The following is a 6174-nucleotide window of genomic DNA, read 5'->3' on the forward strand; positions in this document are numbered from 1 at the left end:
CAGCGCTGAGCCCTGTGTGTGGGGAGAAAGGCGAGTTCCGAACACTGTGGTTATGCTGCCCTCTGGTGGTGAAAGGCCATACTATCCGAAACGCCTCTGCGGAAAAACCCACACTAACCATATTCTGTGACTCTCTAAACTTAACAGATGCTTTTTACTTCATTTAATCTTCCTAACAACCCTACTTTCAAGGATGCTACTAAAATTCCCACATTAAATATGAGAAAACTGCTGCTGCTGCTAAGTCGCTTCAGTCGTGTCCGACTCTGTGCGACCCCATAGTCGGCAGCCCACCAGTCTCCCCCGTCCCTGGGATTCTCCAGGCAGGAACACTGGAGTGGGTTGCCATTTCCTTCTCCAATGCATGAAAGTGAAAAGTGAAAGTGAAGTCACTCAGTTGTGTCCGACTCTTAGCGACCCCATGGACTGCAGCCTACCAGGCTCCTCCTTCCCTGGGATTTTCCAGGCAAGAGTACTAGAGTGGGGTCCCATTGCCTTCTCCGAGAAAACAGGCTCAGAGAAGTCAGCACGCCCAAGTTCACACCGGAGAGAGTAAAGGAAACAGCTGGGAATCAGACCCAGGTGTGTCTGATTTCAAAGTCCATAGGCTTTCCACTGTTATCAGATGCTGATAGCTGCAACTCCAACTGTACACAAAGTGGGTACAAAATATGTGCTGGGTGGATGAGTAACACCAGCAGCAGCGTCACTTTGCAACAACAGCATTATACACACACACACACACACACATGCACACATACTGCTGCTGCTGCTGCTAAGTCGCTTCAGTCATGTCCGACTCTGTGCGACCCCATAGACGGAAGCCCACCAGGCTCCCCTGTCCCTGGGATTCTCCAGGCAAGAACACCGGAGTGGGTTGCCATTTCCTTCTCCAATGCATGAAAGTGAAAAGTGAAAGGGAAGTCGCTCAGTCGTGTCCGACTCTTAGCGACCCCATGAACTGCAGCCTACCAGGCTCCTCCATCCATGGAAGTTTCCAGGCAAGAGTACTGGAGTGGGATGCCATTGCCTTCTCCGAATACATATACACATACATATAATTAGCATATACATCATGTGTTGAGTGCCTGCCATGCACACATGTCATTTGAGTATGGTGGCATCAGTGGTCAAGAACCCACCTGCCAATACAGGAGACATAAGATGCGGGTTAGATCCCTGGGTCGGGAAGATGCCCTGGAGGAGGGCATGGCAACCCACCCCAGTATTCTTGCCTGGAGAATCCCTTGGATAGAGGAACCTGGCGGGTTACAGTCCATACGATTGTAAAGAGTCAGACACGACTGAAATGACAACACGAACCCAAGCAGAGCAAAAGGTGACTTGTTCTGATATATTTTTTAGCTCATTATTTAAAAGCATTTAAGCACCCTCTCAGAGACACACGCGTTCATCATTCAACAAGTGTTCAAGAGGAACCTACTATGCGTGGAACACAGTTCAAGCCGCGGTGAAGCTCGGGTGGCATTCCTTGAGCCTCACAGATGGCTGCCGCCTTCACGTCTCATCTACCGGCTGGAGCTGAACCACAGTCCTGCACCTCTTCGCTGTGTCTTGTTTCAGAGCACAGACCTTCGTTATTAACATCCTAGATCATCTAAATTACTTAAGAGGCGGTAGCATGCAATAGCACTTTAAAAGGGGAAGGCGGGCCTTGTGTGGTGTTTTTTAATTGCATTCATCACAACAGCCCTGGCAAAACTCGTGTTTGTAAATCTGAACCTTGGGCAGTTTTTTGTTCACTGTCAAGGGACTGGCTTCAGAAGTCAGGAGCCCATGGCAAGACTCAGGTTTAAAGCATAAAGACCCCAAACCACCACCTGTTTCCTAACTGGATGAGCCACTCGACAGCCAGACATTCAGGAAGCCTGAGCAAGGAATTGAAAATCTGAGGGAAGGGCTGTTTGGGTATCCATCCAACAGATATTCAACTCAAAAATGAAAATATTTGAGTATATGTTACTGAACCAAGATTCAGACAGTGAGAAACATACGTCATTAAATAACTATTTGTAAAACAGCCAGGAGACCGATTAATCACTAAGATCCCTTTCATCTTCAAAATATTCCGATTGATACTAGAGGAAAATTGCCTTTCTGTTTTCTTTTCTCTGAGATCAGCGAATCAATGTTAAACATACTCCACCATGTTCGGAAATCTCAATCTTCTTTTATTTTTTTTTAACCCAAAAATTTACTTTCAGTCAACGAAGATCTGTTGAATAACACTATGGGCAGTACTGAGCCCAGCTCTGGGTGTGAATTTGACAGAGAAGGAAACTGACATCACTGCTTTACACTCTCCCTTCAGCATCACTCCTGTGACCTCCCTGCCTCTGTCCTTCTCTCCTATTTAAGGGAGGAGGCACACAGTAGGTAAGCAGCTTTCCAAAGGCTGAAAGGCCTCCAAAGCATGGCAGAGAGGGAGTGAGGCTGGGGCTTTGGTAGTGAGTTGAAACCTGAAGAGGCTGCTCCCACCTGAGCAGTGGTCATGAGAAGTGGACAGGCGAGGCCGTCAGTCTCCAGGACTCCGCTGAGAAATTGCAGGACACGATGACCTGGAAGGTGTTAGTCACTCAGTCATGTCCGACTCTGGGACGGCATGGACCGTAGCCCGCCAGGCTCCTGCGTCCATGGGATTCTCCAGGCCAGAATACTAGAGTAGGTAGCCCTTCCCTTCTCCAAAGGATCTTTCTGACCCAGGGATCGAACCCAGGTCTCCCACACTACAGGCAGATTTTTCACCATCTGAGCCACCAGGGAAGCACTGACCCTTCTCCTCCTCCTCAAATCCAAGGTCCCAACCCAATCCTTCCTTCCCCCCAGTGTCACTGCATACAAAGGATGCTTCCTGAGAGATGGCTAAGGAAAGAAAATGGCACGAATGTCTCTGTGTTCTCCTAACTAGCTGGCCACAGCGGGCAGCCAGAGGCCAGGCTGCAGGGCAGTGAGTGCGCATGGGATTCACTTATCCTCCCGGGGGCCCTCTGGAGTGTGCCCGGGGCTCAGGCAAGGAGGAGACTCCCCCAAGACAGGAGGGTGGGGGATTTGAGGGCACCTTCGGAGACCCTGCTGCCCAGCTGGTGCTAGTGGTAAAGAACTCACCTGCCAATGTAGGAGACATAAGAGATGAGGGTTCAGTCCCTGGGTCAGGAAGATCCCCTGGAGGAGGGTATGGCAACCCACTCCAGGATTGTTGCCTGGAGAATCCCATAGACCCAGTAGCCCTAGCAGGCTCCAATCCTGAGGGTCGCAAAGAGTCGGACTCGACTAAAGCGACTTAGCCAGGACTCGGACACCCTGCTGCCCAGCCAGTCACATAAACCCCACAGACAGATTCCCCAGATTCCAGTCCAATAGAGGGCAATGCCTTCAGATGACCAGAGCCTGCCTGATTGTGAGCAAGGGCTTGTTATCCTTAGCAAAACTCTGCCCCACTGTGGGCCTGTTATGTTTTCTGAAATGACAAGGTGGAACAATCACAACACAGTTAATCGGCCGTAGTCCAGTATTAAATAAAACATTTAAAAGGGGACTTCCCTGGGGGTCCAGTGGATGGGAATCCACCTGCCTGTGTAGGGGACGCAGGTTCGATCTCTGGTCTGGGAGAATTCCACATGCCCTGGAGCCACTAAAGCCCTTACACCAAAATGACTGGAACCCACACACTCTGGGGCCCGGGAGCCACAATGACTGAGGGCCCGACACCTAGAACCTGTGCTCCACAGCAGAGAGGCCGACACGAGAGAGGCATCCCAACTGCCTGCAACTGGAGAAAGCCCATGTGCAGCAATGCAGACCAGTGCAACCAAAAATAAACAAAATAAATAATTAAAAAATAAAATCAGGTCAGTTCAGTCACTCAATCATGTCTGACTCTTTGCAACCCCATGGACTGCAACATGCCAGGCCTCCCTGTCCATCACCAACACCCAGAGTTTACTCAAACTCATGTCCATCAAGTCGGTGATGCCATCCAACCATCTCATCCTCTGTCGTCCCCTTCTCCTACCTTCAATCTTGCCCAGCATCAGGGTCTTTTCAAATGAGTCAGTTCTTCACATCAAGTGGCTAAGGTATTGGAGCTTCAGCTTCAGCATGTCATTCCAATGAATATTCAGGACTGATTTCTTTCAGGATGGACTGGTTGGATCTCCTTGCAGTCCCAGGGACTCTCAAGAGTCTTCTCCAACCCCACAGTTCAAAAACATTAATTCTTTGGCACTCAGCTTTCTTTATAGTCCAACTCTCACATTCATAAATGACTATCGGAAAAACCATAGCTTTGACTATGTTTGAAAACCAGACCTTTGTTGGCAAAGTAATGTCTCTGCTTTTTAATATGCTGTGTAGGTTGGTCATAGCTTTTCTTTCAAGTAGCGTCTTTTAATTTCATGGCTGCAGTCACCATCTACAGTGATTTTGAAGCCCAAAAAAATAAAGTCTGTCACTGTTTCCACTGTTTCCCCATCTATTTGCCATGAAGTGATGGGAACAGATGCTATGATCTTAGTTTTCTGAATGATGAGTTTTAAGCCAACTTCTTCACTCTCCTCTTTCACTTTCATCAAGAGGCTTTTTAGTTTTTCTTTGCTTTCTGCCATAAGGGTGGTGTCATCTGCATATCTGAGGTTATTGATATTTCTCCCAGCAATCCTGATTCCAGCTTGTGCTTCCTCCAGCTCAGCATTTCTCATGATGTACTCTGCATATAAGTTAAATAAGCAGGGTGACAATATACAGCCTTGCTGTACTCCTTTCCCAATTTGGAACCAGTCTGTTGTTCCATATCCAGTTCTAACTGTTGCTTTTTGACCTGCATACAGATTTCTCAGGAAGCAGGTCAGGTGGTCTGGTATTCCCATCTCTTGAAGAATTCTCCACAGTTTGTTGTGATCTACACACTCAAAGACTTTGGCATAGTCAATAAAGCAAAAATAGATGTTTTTCTGGAACTCTCTTGTTTTTCCAATGATCCAGTGGATGTTGGCAATTTGATCTCTGGTTCCTCTGCTTTTTCTAAATCCAGCTTGATCATCTGGAAGTTCATGGTTCATCAGTTCAGTTCAGGCACTCAGTCATGTCCGACTCTTTGCAACTCCATGAACTGCAGCACACCAGGCCTCCCTGTCCATCACCAACTCCTGGAGTTCACTCAAACTCACATCCATTGAGTCGGTGATGTCATCCAGCCATCTCATCCTCTGTCATCCCCTTCTGCTCCTGCCCCCAATCCCTCCCAGCATCAGGGTCTTTTCCAATGAGTCAACTCTTCGCATGAAGTGGCCAAAGTACTGGAGTTCCAGCTCTAGCATCATTCCTTCCAAAGAAATCCCAGGGCTGATCTCCTTCAGAATGGACTGGTTGGATCTCCTTGCAGTCCAAGGGACTCTCAAGAGTCTTCTCCAACACCACAGTTCAAAAGCATCAATCCTTCAGTGCTCAGCCTTCTTCACAGTCCAACTCTCACATCCATACATGACCACTGGAAAAACCATAGCCTTGACTAGATGGAGCTTTGTTGGCAAAGTAATGTCTCTGCTTTCTATTATGCTATTTAGGTTGGTCATAACTTTCCTTCCAAGGAGTAAGCGTCTTTTAATTTCATGGCTGCAGTCACCATCTGCAGTGATTTTGGAGCCCAGAAAAATAAAGTCTGACACTGTTTCCACTGTTTCCCCATCTATTTCCCATGAAGTGATGGGACCGGATGCCATGATCTTAGTTTTCTGAATGTTGAGCTTTAAGCCAACTTTTTCACTCTCCACTTTCACTTTCATCAAGAGGCTTTTGAGTTCCTCTTCACTTTCTGCCATAAGGGTGGTGTCATCTGCATATCTGAGGTTATTGATATTTCTCCTGGCAATCTTGATTCCAGCTTATGCTTCTTCCAGCCCAGTGTTTCTCATGATGTACTCTACATAGAAGTTAAATAAGCAGGGTGACAATATACAGCCTTGACGTACTCCTTTTCCTATTTGGAACCAGTCTGTTGTTCCATGTCCAGTTCTAACTGTTGCTTCCTGACCTGCATACACATTTCTCAAGATGCAGGTCAGGTGGTCTGGTATTCCCATCTCTTTCAGAATTTCCCACAGTTTATTGTGATCCACACAGTCAAAGGCTTTGGCATAGTCAATAAAGCAGAAATAG

This window comes from Bos mutus, chromosome 10, assembly GCF_027580195.1.
Source record: "Bos mutus isolate GX-2022 chromosome 10, NWIPB_WYAK_1.1, whole genome shotgun sequence".
In the NCBI taxonomy this organism is placed as follows: Eukaryota; Metazoa; Chordata; class Mammalia; order Artiodactyla; family Bovidae; genus Bos; species Bos mutus.